This window comes from Culex quinquefasciatus, chromosome 2 (assembly GCF_015732765.1).
Source record: "Culex quinquefasciatus strain JHB chromosome 2, VPISU_Cqui_1.0_pri_paternal, whole genome shotgun sequence".
Lineage (NCBI taxonomy): Eukaryota > Metazoa > Arthropoda > Insecta > Diptera > Culicidae > Culex > Culex quinquefasciatus.
This window is the reverse complement of record NC_051862.1, coordinates 51,869,462-51,882,327: the sequence shown is the minus strand read 5'-3', so window position 1 is coordinate 51,882,327 and position 12,866 is coordinate 51,869,462. Positions and strand designations below refer to the sequence as shown.

Below are 12,866 nucleotides of genomic sequence, written 5' to 3'. Positions count from 1 at the left end.
ATAAAGTTTAAGCCAAATAAAAAAATACAAAAAATAAAAATGGTCGAAATCGGCCGATTTCGTAGAGAGTTGCTCATAAGGCAAAATCGGATAAAAAACGGAATCGACGTAACACCTTATAATGTGGCCCTCTTAAACCTTGCGGTTTCGTCAACAGATCCACAGGCGTGTATCGTTCTTTTTGCGACAAGACTCCGCCTCCCGGGTCTCCTAAGTGTGAAGGTATGGGCACGAGGAGAGGGCACCGAATACCTATATTTACACTTAGAATTTTTTGCGTGCGCCCCGGGATTCGAACCGGCGACCTCTGGATTGTGAGTCCAGTGCGCGGTCCGATTGATCCACACAGGCAGACCAATAATATAATATCCATTATAAAAATTTCTAGAAACATTTTTTTCATCGCAATTTTTCGTGCTACATTTCCTAATTAAAAATTGATTGCAACGTTATCCTCAATGCTCTCCAGGGGAAGTAAATCTCTTCCCATATAACTTTACTTGATAAAACTCATTGAGCTGCTTTTCCTCGCAAGTACCCACAATCTTTCACGCTCGAAATGACGGCTCACTGGCGTTACTTATGCATGGTGCCTTAATGGGGTTAAGGTGCTGTCGAGCGCGGTAACTGGCAGCTGGTCCAAGGCTAAAACGTGCCTTAAATCCTTCAGCGGAAAAGCTTCTTTGGTAAATTCTCTTCCGAAGCCGCTTAAAATGTATGCTTCTTGTTGCTTCTCAAGAAGTTGTTTGATGCAGTCAATTTTAGGAGCTTCTATTGGTCTGTCCTAGCTCGTGTTTGCTATTTTTATCTTGTTTTGAAGAACCACCTTTTAAGTCCCCAAAAAGACATGTTATGTTTTGTAGGCTTACCATTTATTTCTCTTTGGAAATGTTTTTCACGAGCCCTGACACGTGACGGCAATGAAGATGTACCAGCACAGCGTTTGGTAGAATATACACTTTAATATTTAATGATTCGGTCTTGTTTGCGTCCGGCTCGATGAATTTGAATCTGGTTTTGTTGTTAACATTTTGAAGTAAAGGTAAGAATTTTGAAGAAGTAGTCACAAATTTGAGTGCAAGAATGACACGTCTATTTGCGTTCTATTGATTCAACAATAAATAAGAGAGACAAAAAGCCCATTCAGCATGCCCATGTTCTAGTTGAATGTTCAACATCCAACATACTCAGAGAAAACAAAAAAAAAACGAGAACAAAACAAATCCCCCGAAATCACCTTTTGTACCATCAGGACCATTCAGACTTCTGATTTCCCAAATCAAACACAGACAAGGTCCTTGTGAATAGATGGGGGACTACTCCTGCGACTGCCACTGCTCAGTATCAACCAACGGTGAAATGTAGTCAATGCTGCTCGCTCAGGATTTGAATGCTCCTAGCAGGTATCGTTCGTCTTGACTTGAGCTGTTTCCCCCCCCCCCCCCGTCAGATGGAATTGCTTTTCTTGTTTCCTCTTCTGGTTTGACGTGCCAATGGCGTCATCGTACACGGTAGTGATTCATCATACTCGATCGTCTCCCAGAATGATGGATCAATAAACGATGTTCCAGATCGTAACATTATGTGAAAAAAATGGATTTCAGTAAACGTTGTTTCATATGAGAATGGGCAACATTTGGATTGATTAAAAATTAAGGTGGTTCACAATCGGGGTGATTTTGAAAATCAAATTTTCAGGAATATTTTTGGGATTTTAATGTCTTCTAGAAAGTTGGCCAAGGCTTGCCAACTCAAGCAACTTTGTCGGAGACATCAATATTTTATCTCGCAATCTATGCCATCTACGACCAAATTTAAAGAAAGCATCTAAATAAACCTTCTAAAATCAGTTTTTTGAACGTAGCAACTTAGGGTTAAGATTTAAAGAAAAGTGATGTTTGGGACACTTTTCGAGCTCTCATTTTTTACTTCTTGACTTCTTGAGGATCAAAAGTTACAGCCATTTTAAGGTAAAAAAATGAAAAATGTAAAGCTTAAATATCTTGAATATGTTTTATGCATTCTATAGAGGAGATCTAGTACTACTAACGCTGAAAAAATCGTTAAATCTTTCCATCTTAAATTTCGAGATATTTTTATTTGAAAATGTCTAATTTTCAAGGGAAAAGTGCCCTAACGAAAAATTTCGAATTTTCTAAAACTGTCCAACTATTTGTTTCCATGTAATTTTGCCCGCTGAATCTGAATCTGCCCTCAGAATTTAATCAAAATATAGATTTTGGAAATATTTTGAGTTAATTATCAAAACAAATGCAAAAAATAGAAAAAATAAAGCCAATTGAATAACATAAAATCAACAAGCACTGTTGAGCCATTTTAATCGGATAGCAATAAAAGAGCTGTTCACTGAAAAAAACCAATTCTCGAAATCGTGAATTAAATTCACGAATGCGAGAACCACGAAGGAATATATTCACGTTTATGGTGCAAATGCACCATACTCATGAATAAATTCCTTCGTGGTTCTCACATTCGTGAACTTAATTCATGATTACGAGAATTGATTTTTTTCTGTGTTGTGTAATTTATTTGCAGTAAGAGTTTAAAAAAGCTTTGCTGTAGTCATGTTTTATAAAAAAAAAACAAAATATAAAGATTTTTCTCAGCTTTTCAAAAATATTAAAAAAAAATGAAAAACTGCTTCCATTTTCAAAAAAAAATACCTAAAAATGGCTATAACTTGAAAACGGTGCACTTTAACAAAATTTCACTAAAGAGCAACTCTCTAAAAAAAAACGGAAATGGATTTTATTTGTATTTTTTTATTTGGCTCAAACTTTGTGGGGGCCTTCCCTATGATCAAATCATCTATTTTGTGTCATTGGTTCACCCATACAAGTCTCCATACAATTTTGGCAGCTGTCCATACAAAAATGGTACGTAAATATTCAAACAGCTGTAACTTTTGAGTGAATTTTCTGATCAATTTGGTGTCTTCGGCAAAGTTGTAGGTATTGTTGAGGACTATTGAGAAAATAATAGGAACACGAAAAAAATGCAGATTTTTTAATAAACATTTTATTTCACAAAAACTCAATTTCCCAAAAAACGTTTTTTTTTATTTTGGGAATTTTTTGATATGTTTTTGGGGAAAAAAATCCGCAACTTTTGAGCCATAGAAAAACATGGTCAAAAAATCTGCCGCCGAGTTATGAATTTTTGAAAAAATAGTGATTTTTGGAAAAAATCGAAGTTTCATGCAAAAACAAGTTTGACATTATTTTTTAATGCAAAATTATATTTGTAATCGAAAAGAAATTCACAGATTTTCTGACAAAGGGCTCCGTTTTCGATATATAGCCACCGAAAGTTTGATTTTAGCGAAATATTTGCAGTTTTTCGATTTTTTAAAATAGTGACCATGAGTAACCATTGTTTTTTTTAAAGTTCAGAAAATTTGCTATGAATTTGTCTAAGAGACATTGAAGATTGAAGATACAGCCGCTTTAAGAAAAAGAAACAGGCAAATTGAAGTTTTCTAAGTCTCACCCAAACAACCCACAATTTTCTAATGTCGATATCTCAGCAACTAATGGTTCGATTTTCAATGTTAAAACATGAAATATTCGTGAAATTTTTCGATCTTTTCGAAAAAAACTAACTTAATCCACCTATGTGATTGATGCCTTCCTCACTTTTTACCAAAAATGGGTATATGAGTGGTTTCATCATTTTTTTAGATCCAGAAAAAAAGAACACAACGTATAACTTATGTGGCCATAACTCGAGACAGGGTTGCCAGATCTTCAATGTCTTGGACTCATTGGAAAGGTCTTTCAATTACCTAACCAACGATGGGTCGGATGATGGATCCGGACATAGTTTACATACATTTAAGTGAGATCCGGCTTCAAAAAAGTACATAAATACCACTTAAGTGGTCATAACTCGAGACAGGGTTGCCAGATCTTCAATGTTTTGGACTCTTTGGAAAGGCCTTTCAATTACCTAACCAACGATGGGTCGGATGATGGATCCGGTCATAGTTTACATACATTTAAGTGAGATCCGGCTTCAAAAATGTACATGAATACCACTTAAGTGGTCATAACTCGAGACAGGGTTGCCAGATCTTCAATGTCTTGGACTCATTGGATAGGTCTTTCAATTACCTAACCAACGATTGGTCGGATGATGGATCCGGACATAGTTTACATACATTTAAGTGAGATCCGGCTTCAAAAAAGTACATAAATATCACTTAAGTGGTCATAACTCGAGACAGGGTTCCCAGATCTTCAATGTTTTGGACTCATTGAAAAGGCCTTTCAATTACCTAACCAACGATGGGTCGGATGATGGATCCGGACATCGTTTACATGCATATAATTAAGATCCGGGTATTTGTGAAAACACATTTTTATACATAACTTTTGAACTACTTATCGAAACTTCAAACAATTCAATAGCGATGTATGGGACTGTGGGTCTCGTGGCGCAGGGGTAGCGGCTTCGGCTGCCGATCCCGATGATGCTATGAGACGCGGGTTCGATTCCCGCCTTATCCACTGAGCTTCTATCGGATGGTGAAGTAAAACGTCGGTCCCGGTTTCTCCTGTCTCGTCAGAGGCGCTGGAGCAGAAATCCCACGTTAGAGGAAGGCCATGCCCCGGGGGGCGTAGTGCCAATAGTTTCGTTTTTTTCGTTTCGTATGGGACTCTAAACCAAGTCGAATGCAACTGATTCGATCAAAATCGGTTCAGCCAGTGCTGAGAAAACTCAGTGAGAATTTTGGTCACATACATACATACACACACATACACACACACATACACACACACAGACATTTGTTCAGTTTTCGATTCTGAGTAGATATGTATACATGAAGGTGGGAACTTTTAATAGAAAGTTCATTTTTAGAGCTGGATTATACTGCCGTTTTACCGCGATATGATGTATACGCCATTGCACAGTGGTCCAGATCGCAAAATTAAGTGGAAAATGGATTTTCCGAAAAATGGTGACGTTTTGGAGCTTTGGTGTCTTCAGAAGAGTTGTTGCAAATGGAAAGGGGCAACTTTTGGTTTGGTTCAAAATTAGGGTGGTTCACGATTAGGGTGATTTTGAAAATCTAACTTTTCAGGAATATTTTTGGGAATTTTTTGTCTTCTAGAAAGTTGATGGGCTTGCCAATCCAAGCAACTTTGTCGAAGACACCAAATTTATCTCGTAATCTACGCCTTCTATGACCAAATTTATAAAAGCATCTGAGCAAACCTTCAAAACGTGGCAGGGTTAACTTTTAGAGAAAAGTGATATTCGGAGCACTTTTAGAGCTCTACAAAACAAACATTTTCATTTTTGACATGTCAATTTGGACTTAAGGGTTTACAGCCATTTAAAAAAAGATGCAAATTTAAAACTTAAATATCTCAAAATGGCGCAAGCCAAATTTTGAGCACTAGGTTGCATTTGAAAGAAGAGATCTAGCACTACAAACGCTGAAAAATCTCAGGGTGTTTTTCTTTAAACTTGAGATATCTTCATTTGAAAAGTCTAATTTTCAAGGGAAAACCATATGGGACCACCCTAACAAAATTCGAAAATTGTCCAAATATATGTTTTTCCATGTAATTTTGCCCGCTAAATCTGAATCTGCCCTCAGAATTGAGCCAAAATGTCAACAAATCGATTTTTGGTCATATTTTGGGTTTAAATGATAATTTTACATGGAAACCCAAAATATGACCAAAAATCGATTTGTTGACATTTTGGCTCAATTCTGAGGGCAGATTCAGATTCAGCGGGCAAAATTACATGGAAAAACATATATTTGGACAATTTTCGAATTTCGTTAGGGTGGTCCCATATGGTTTTCCTTGAAAATTAGACTTTTCAAATGAAGATATCTCAAGTTAAAAGAAAACACCCTGAGATTTTTCAGCGTTTGTAGTGCTAGATCTCTTCTTTCAAATGCAACCTAGTGCTTAAAATTTGGCTTGCGCCATTTTGAGATATTTAAGTTTTAAATTTGCATCTTTTTACCTTAAAATGGCTGTAACTTTGACCCTTAAGTCCAAATTGACATGTCAAAAATGAAAATGTTTGTTTTGTAGAGCTCTAAAAGTGCTCCGAATATCACTTTTCTCTAAAAGTTAACCCTGAATTGCCACGTTCAAAAACTGATTTTGAAGGTTTGCTCAGATGCTTTTATAAATTTGGTCATAGAAGGCGTAGATTACGAGATAAATTTGGTGTCTTCGACAAAGTTGCTTGGATTGGCAAGCCCATCAACTTTCTAGAAGACAAAAATTCCCAAAATATTCCTGAAAAGTTAGATTTTCAAAATCACCCTAATCGTGAACCACCCTAATTTTGAACCAAACCAAAAGTTGCCCCTTTCCATTTGCAACAACTCTTCTGAAGACACCAAAGCTCCAAAACGTCACCATTTTTCGGAAAATCCATTTTCCACTTAATTTTGCGATCTGGACCACTGTGCATTGAGGTGATTTTGCTGTAGACACGATTTTCAGTTTTTGTTCATTATTTCAATTTAAAATGACTAATTTGAGATCTGCTCTGTAGAAACTGTTAAAAAGTACAATAAAAATGTGGCCCCTATAAAATTTCTTGTTTTTTCCTATTCTCTACGATTTTAAACCACAAACATCATTTGGCCGTAAAAATAGCAATAAAAAATCACTACTTTTCCTGCCCAATGATGTATGTATACATTGCTCGATCAAAGCTGGCTTTTTTGTGTCAGCTATTTTGATAGCTGAGTGGATCCCGTAATGCATTGTCCACGTGGATACTTTAAGGGGGGGAGGTATTAGGGAGCGTTCTTTTATTACGTAACGCAGTTGGGGGGAGGGGGGGGTCGGAGGCCGTGTTACGCTCCATACAAATTTTTTAAAATTTGTATGGAAATTTTGTTACGAGGGGGGTATACACGGAAAGGGGATCCATCGCCAAATCGCGATAAAGTTCGCTAAAACTAGCGAAAAATGTCGCTAATTTCTCAGCCTGCACAAAAATTACCTAGAATCGCTAATTTTTTTCGCTGGTTTGGAAACCGATAAAATTCTACCAAACCAGTGAAAAAAAACACTGGTTTGGTGAAAAATGTCGCTGTTTGGGGGATCAGTTTTGCTAGAATCAGAAAATTTTCTCGCTGGTTTGGAAAAAGCGGCAGGGCACCAAAATCAACCAGGAGATTATTGTACTAATTTTGGGAAACAATTCGCTGGTCCAGCGGATTTTTTCACTGAACTGGTGTTCTTTTACGCTGGATCAGCGTTTTCTATCGCTGACGTCCGGGTTTTTTTTCCGGCGGCAGCAGCTCGTACCAAAATCAACCAGGAGATTATTCTACTGGTTTCGGCGAAAAATCCGCTGGTTCAGGGAATGTTTCCACTGTACCAGTGTTTTTTTGCACTGGATCAGCGTTTTTTATCACCGACGTTTGTTTTTTTTTGTGTTGGTGGCAGAAGCCTATGTCAAAATAAACCAGAGGATTTGAGAACCAGAGATTAATTGGGAATCGTGTAAAGATTTCGCAGTAACGGAAGCAGAATTAAAAGAAAGTTCAGCCAGGTTGTACTTACTTGCCACAGCACAAACTGTTCCGCGGCCATGGTCAAGTTCCTCGCCTACGATTCTTGCTGCCACCTGCGACAATTTGTGCACTCATCTATGCAGCAGTACAAATACATCTCCAGCTTCACTGCACCGTATTTTTCTGCTGCGAGAACTTTATGGAAACGTGTTTCTTTTCATTGAAAAGAACCATCACCTGTTGAGTATGTATTTTAATGCTGAACACTTGATGCTTTTTTGTTTTGAAAAAACCCCTAAAGCAATTCGATTGCCACAAATCGCTTCCAAACGTGAACAATAACAAACATTTATGACGGCTGTCGGAAGGATGTGTATCAAACCAGCGAAAACTTTCGCTGGAAAAGAAACCGTTTCGGAAATAACAAACCAGCGAAACCAAGTTGCTGGATTTGATTTCGCGCAGCCACCTTTTTCAGCGAAAAATTTCGCTGGTTTAGAGAAAAATTTCGCTGATATCAGCAAAACCAACCCAGCAAAATTCGGTCGCTGGTTTGGCGATCGATCCCCTTTCCGTGTAAAAAACCGATTTTTTGCGTTACGTAATAAAATAACGCTCCCTTAGCGATTTTCTATGCTCCATAAACACATTTTTTGCATGAACAATTGTCAGCAAGGGAGGTGGGTGGGTCTAGAATTTTCAAAAAAGTGTCTACGTGGATGTGGATAAGGTATCATCCATTAAGTCCGTCACATTAAAATCAACCAAAATTTACTCCACCCCATTTTGTCACGATTTCCCTATGCTTTTAACACGCAACGTCACGCTTTCTCAAAACCCCCCTCTTCCCTCAGAACGTGACGTACTTTATGGATGATGCCTAATGGACGTCCCCTTAAGAATTAAATCGAAATAATGTAATAAAATATTGCCCAATCTTGATTTGGTCCCAAAACCTCAAATCAACATTCAAACAGTATTGAATTTGATTTCTATCAATTCTCAATGTATACATACATCATGATGAGTAAAATTGGCGTATACATCATTGTTTGTTTGCTTAATAAAATGGGACCCAGAGCAGTTTTTTGAAAAATTCTTTCGTCAGGAGGTAGCTTTTAAGATTCTTTATCAGACTGTACAAAAAAATTGAAAAAGTCCAAAATGGCGTATACATCATATCGCCGTAAAACGGCAGTATAGCCTTACCTCAGTGAGGAAGGCAAAAAAATACAGAGAAACTTCGATTTTTATCAAAAAATCACTATTTTTTCAACAATTCATAACTCGGCGGCAGATTTTTTGACCATTTTTTTTCTCAAAAGTCCTCAACAGCACGTACAACTTTGCCGAAGACACCGAATTGATCAGAAAATTCACTCAAAAGTTACAGCTGTTTAAATATTTACATACCATTTTTGTATGGACAGCAGTCAAAATTGTATGGATACTTGTATGGGTGAACCAATGACACAAAATAGCTTATTTGGTCATAGGAAAGGCCTCACAAAGTTTGAGCCAAATCAAAAAATACAAATAAAATCCATTTCCGGTTTTGGTAGAGAATTGTTCAGGTGTTTTTTAATACCCCTGTCTAGAGGGTGACGATTCTTGAGATTTTGAATTTTCCGGGAATCGAGAGAATAATTTTGAAATTTACCGGGAACTCCCGGGACCCGGGAGTTAATTTTGATTGGCAAAATAATTGATTTGCTGACAGAAATTGTTAAGTACATAAACAAATAAATAACATTTGTATAAAAATAATATCATTAAGTAATATTTATTTAACACAATGAAAGTGTTATACCGACATTTGAATTACCTTGTGCAAAATAATCTCCGTGTTGAAAAATCTTCCCAAATCTGTTGGTATTTATTAATTGTTTTGCCCCCATTGTTAAGGGGTAGAAATTTCAATTGCCTTGTCAATAATTTTTTGCACAAAATTCCCCTTCAACTTTCATACTTTAGATTTTCGCATGGTTTTATTTATTTTTAATGGTTTGAGATTTTCAAAACAAAAAAAAAGCAAAAAAAAAAGTTACAAGGAATTCTACATAGCTTCAGCTGTACCCACATCAACATTGTTTCCCTTGCCAAACACACGTATAACCAACTCCCCCTTCCTGTCGGGACCTCCCGCGGATAATTACCTTGTTAAGCTCCGCTGGAATCCGGTCCGGCCTTTGGCCGTGACGACGATGACCACATAACCACGGGTGCCTCGCCATCGCCAGAGTTGACATCGCCTGGGCGGCTCCTCTCATCCGGCCAATGGAAAAGCCACTTTTTTCACCGTGTTTCTGACTTTTTTTTTGCTCTCCGTGCCGCTCTGTTGTGGCCTCTGCGCAACTTGGCTGTGGTCGCTCGTCTAGTTAATTTGTGCAACACGTACCACCTCTCACCCGTCACAGAGCTGAGCCCTTCCGGAAGTGGCCAACCCACCCCCGCGCGCCGGCATCGACCCGTCCCTTGCAGTTGAAAATCCTGACCAGTGTTAATTTCCTTTTTCCAAGTTCTGAACTGCAACGTGACCTTTTGATGGACTATCGAGTACGGTTCGTTTTTTTTTTTTTTTGCTGCTTCAATTTCTCGTAGTTGCTGCTGCTTCAGGTCTGACCTAACCTTTCCCCACGGGGAGGGTGAGCATCCCGGAACGGCCTCCTAGGATGATTCTGGTGGGTTGATGGGTTGCGGCGAGGTTCGGTTCGAAAATTAGTTTTTCTTTCATCAGATCTCGTCTCGTCGTTGGGATTTTTTGCTGTCAGTACTTTGAATCAGAGTACCTAAATTTTTTTCTCTTTCTTTCCGTTGAAGCAGTTTTGTTTGCCTGGTTGGAACCTGGTGAGGAGAAGAAAGCAAACATGACAGATTGAAAATTAGCTTTTCACTTCATCAGGGAGGTTTCGATAGAAGAAAGCAGTGCAGCGTTTTTGTGTTCGAAGGATGTCAATCGTCAGGACCTGGGTGCTGAAAAGACAGAATGCGTAACGTGATTTTCGAAAGCTCCCCACTAGGGTGGTCCAAATCCGGACTTTTTTGGGGCTACCCCCTGAAATCAAAGATTGACCCATCACTAGGCTAAATTCCAAATTTGAGCTCATTCTGACCACGGGAACCCCTCCCTCCAATCGCTTAAAGTTTGTATGGGAAAAATCGTCAAAATGTATGGAGAAAAGCAACTGTTTTACTTTTTTACCTGTGGAAGGCGCCATAGTTATCCGATTCTTACCATTTCTCAAATGTAGAACCTTCATTAAATTTAGATCAACTTTCCCGAAGACACCATATTTTTAGGATTTTTTCCCGCGAAGTTATTAGCGCTCAAAACTGACCATTTTTGCGCGGCTAGCTGTAAGGGGCTACCTAACAACGATGTTTAATTACAATTCGTAAACGCACGTGCTCTCTCTCATGTTCAAACTCTCTCACGAGCTTGCTCGCCTGCCTGCCTGCCTGCCTGTTTGTCTACAAGCGCGCGCGCTGTTTCTCTGCTTGGACTTTTGTCGTCGTCATCGTTTTCGTTCCGCTGCGCTGCGTTCCTGGCATGTTTATTATAATTTTCAGGATATATTTCGATATTTATTTCGAGATATAAAATTAAATGTAATATGTGATTAACAATAGATATCATATTATCAGAGCGTGTGTGAGAGAATATAAATTTCGATAAATTAGTTCCTCCATGAATTGTCATCTGTTATTATTGAGTAAATTTTTAAATAGGGATATTGTTATTTAAATTTATTTCTAGTTTTTTTTTTTAAATGGTACCATATCAAACTCAAGACTGGGATTTTAACTATTCTAGGAAAAATAAAAGACTATTTTTAACTTAGTCAAGTATAGATTTCAGAAAGAACAATACACTTAGACAATTCATCGATTATGGGAACTGTTTTTTCCACTTTTGTATACTATCAAACAAGCTTAAAAAGAAAATATTTGAAGTTTTTTCGTAGCCCTATGATCACGACTATTTTTCATTCCATACCAAATATTTTAATCTGCCGAAAATATAACAATCTTCCTTACAACAAATTGCGGTATATTTTGCTTTTGACGATTATTAGAAGTTTATGTCAGATTCCGAAACATCCAAAAAGTGCAACGATGTCTAAAAGAAAAGCCTCAAAAATAGAGATTGTTGAGTTAGCTAGTTTATATCTGGAATCAAATTGCCTTCGAATGGACAAGCAGTTGGTTGGATGATATTTAGAGTAAAAAAACAAAATTTGTATTACCTGAAGATTTTTTTTAAATAACTCTAATGAGCATATACGAACAATCTCTGTTCATTTGCTTTAATCTTTTAAATGAGCCTAAGCCAAAGCATAACCTGCCTTTTATTCAATTTTTTTTTCAGTGCAGTTTAAAAAAAAATTGACGTGATCTAAGAATTTATATGCTAAATATATCTCAAAACAAACCTGCTATTTTAGTTGAAAATTATAAAAAAAAAAACATGCCAGGAACGCAGCGCAGCGGAACGAAAACGATGACGACGACAAGAGTCCAAGCAGAGAAACAGCGCGTGCGCTTGTAGACAAACAGGCAGGCAGGCAGGCAGGCGAGCAAGCTCGTGAGAGAGTTTGAACCTGAGAGAGAGCACGTGCGTTTACGAATTGTAATTAAACATCGTTGTTAGGTAGCCCCTTACAGCTAGCCGCGCAAAAATGGTCAGTTTTGAGCGCTAATAACTTCGCGGGAAAAAATCCTAAAAATATGGTGTCTTCGGGAAAGTTGATCTAAATTTAATGAAGGTTCTACATTTGAGAAATGGTAAGAATCGGATAACTATGGCGCCTTCCACAGGTAAAAAAGTAAAACAGTTGCTTTTCTCCATACATTTTGACGATTTTTCCCATACAAACTTTAAGCGATTGGAGGGAGGGGTTCCCGTGGTCAGAATGTGCTCAAATTTGGAATTTAGCCTAGTGATGGGTCAATCTTTGATTTCAGGGGGTAGCCCCAAAAAAGTCCGGATTTGGACCACCCTACTCCCCACTGCTCCCCACTAATACAACAGCACTACAGCTGTAAACATAAACAAAGTAGAAGGCTATGTTCAAGCTCAAGCGTGACATATTTTTTGCTGCTGAAGTGAATTGTTTTGAAACATTTTGAATCTGTTGATGTTGATGTTTTCGATGAAAAATTAAGTGCATCCCACTTTTTTCTTCGTATACTAAACAATGGGTGGCCAAAAGAGGCCTTTTTTGTTTTCCTCGTGATGACAATTTTTCATCACGAAGTGGGTGGATTTTCGTGAACCAGAAGAGCAACCGAATAAAAGTTCCGAGATTATGTATCTTTGATGTGCAGTGATAATATCGGAGTA

At 37.8% G+C, this 12,866-nt stretch overlaps 1 protein-coding gene across 2 annotated transcripts in view; it reads right to left on the bottom strand.

Moving 5' to 3' along the window:
* The window catches only part of LOC6045914 (prolactin-releasing peptide receptor), a 194,775-nt gene that overhangs the window by 22,436 nt on the left and 159,473 nt on the right, over positions 1-12,866 (bottom strand). The window contains exon 3 of one of the 2 annotated variants that reach the window (XM_038254202.1): positions 9,679-10,366. The exons of the other annotated variant lie outside the window; for it this stretch is intronic. The gene's annotated coding sequence lies outside the window, so the exon portion shown is untranslated. Of the gene's footprint in view, positions 1-9,678; positions 10,367-12,866 lie in introns of those variants that run through there. 2 annotated transcript variants of the gene reach the window in all.